Here is a 2,335-nt window from a genome sequence, read left to right as displayed (position 1 = left end):
ATGTCACTTCCGAGACTGGGCTGCGGAAGACAGCGATTCCATCCTGCTCGCACACTCTCCCTTGCTGGCACGTTCTCGACCACTCAGTTTGGTGACGACAGCTGCCATGCAGTAAGCGCCCCTGTGGAGAGTCCGACACAGTAAGGCTTGAGGCTGGCCTCAGACCAACAGCCAGTGAGGAACGGAGGCCCTCAGTCTAACAGTCCACAAGTTCTAGCCATCACGTCCATGGTTGGAGGTGGGTCCTCCCCCCGTCCAGCCTGCAGCTACCTTGATTGCAGCTGTGTAAGTGGCCCTGAGCCAGCAACACTCAGCTAAGCCACGTCTAACGAGAGGACCACGGTAACGGTGAGGTAATAAATGCACGTGATTTTAAGCTCCTGAGCTTTGGGCTCATTTGTTACGCAGCAACAGGTAACTAGGGAGAGCTCCTGTTACTCCGAAGGTGGAAATACTCCCCAGCAGTAAGTGTTGTGAAGCCTTGCTCTGGATGAGAGGTTACGAAACGCCGAACTGCAAGCCGAAGGCAGCCTGCAGGCGGGCTCTCCTTTTCGTTTTCCGTTGGAGGGGATAACCGTGCGGTGTTTGAAAAACATTTTGAGTCAGCATTTAACACAGGGGAGAGTTCACAGGACTCGGATCACCGAGGTCTAGGGACTCACTGGAAGCCAGGCACCTGGCAACTGACAGCTGAGGCCAGGCAGCCCTGTGCTTCGTTGGGGCACGTGTTCTCCTGTTTGTCAGAGAAAACACTACCCCTGACTGCCCGCATTTCTGAGGTCAAGTGTTGGCTGCAATTCATCACTGCGTTCCCACCATTTCTTATGGTAGAATTAGAGAAAGTCACGAGAATGGGACGGTACAGCGGAATATTGTTCCCACATCTTCGTCAAAGGAGAGGCCAGGCCAAGAGGCCCAGGAGGTCAGCCAGAGCACAGCAGATGGCTCCTGTCTGCGCCACGTGACGCCCGCTGGGGCTGGACGTCCAGCGCGGCTTCTCCCTTCATCCGCTGGTGCTGGAGTCAGGGCGGCTCCGCCCCAGGCCGGGCGGGTCTGGCCCAGCTGCAACCGGACTCTGGAGCCTCCACTGACGCTGTGAGTCCAGTTCCTTGTCTTTTCCTTGTCGTCTCGGGGCCTTTCTCTCTCCAAATGGTCTTTCCAGCAGGAAATCGGACTTCTCACACGGCAACTCTCAAGAGTATAAATGTGGACACTGCCAGGCCTTCTTCAGGCTCAGGACTGTGGCTGGCCCAGGGTCACTGCTGATTCATTCTGTTGCTTAAAACAAGTCACAGGCCCAGCTCACGTCCGAAGGGAAGTGGCTGCACGGGGTATGCATACTGGAAGGCCTGATTCACGGGGCCACCGAAGTTCCAGGTTGTTCCCATGAATTCTCAGAAATATGGCAGCGGGGCCATCTTGGGCCATTTCACTCAGAAATGAAAGGAGGCGGGGAAAGGCGGCCCCAGAGAACTGGAAAGCATGGGCCACTTGGATTACACACCGGGAACACGGAAAATGGCCTGGTAGCTGGGAGCTGCCACCGGGCTATCATGTGCCCAGCTGAACATAAATAACGTCTGCTGAGGCCCACGCCATGTACCCACCGTGGGCAAACACTATTCAACTTCCTTCTAAGCTTCTCTTTCCAGGGGTCTCAAGGCCACCCTTGGGTTTGATGATTCAGTAACACTGACAAGACTTAATGCCAGGTTATAGTCATAGCTAACTTTTTAAAAAATATATTTTTATTGATTTCAGAGAGGAAGGGAGAGGGAGAGAGACATAGAAACTCAATGATGAGAGAGAATCATTGATTGGCTGCCTCCTGCTTGCCCCACACTGGGGATCGAGCCCACAATTGGGGGCACGTGCCTTAAGTGGGAATCCAGTCATGACCTTCTTGTTCATGGGACGATGCTCATCCACTGAGCCACGCCAGCCGAGCATTGTAGTTAAGTTTTATTACAGAAAATAATAGAGAATACAGCAACAGGAAAAAGATATTCACTGGGCGAGGTCCAGGAAGTTTGGGCACAGGCTTCCAAGTCCTTCCCCCACTGAAGTTGCACAGGACAGTATCTTTCCCTGTGGCGGGCAGCCACGGGGACACCAGAAGGGTCCCTGCTCGGTAAAGCCCATGCAAGTCACGGATCCCAGGCTCTTCTGAAAGGCTGGGCACACAAGCACAACCTGCTATGGCAGCGGTTCTCAACCTGTGGGTCGCGACCCCTCTGGCGGTCGAACGACCCTTTCACAGGGGTCGCCTAAGACCATTCTGCATATCAGATATTTACATGATGATTCATAACAGTAGCAACATGACAGTGATGAA

The sequence above is a fragment of the Myotis davidii genome, unplaced genomic scaffold (assembly GCF_000327345.1).
Source record: "Myotis davidii unplaced genomic scaffold, ASM32734v1 scaffold648, whole genome shotgun sequence".
NCBI classification, from domain to species: domain Eukaryota; kingdom Metazoa; phylum Chordata; class Mammalia; order Chiroptera; family Vespertilionidae; genus Myotis; species Myotis davidii.
The sequence above is the reverse complement of the archived record's forward strand: the minus strand, read 5'-3'. Positions refer to the sequence as shown.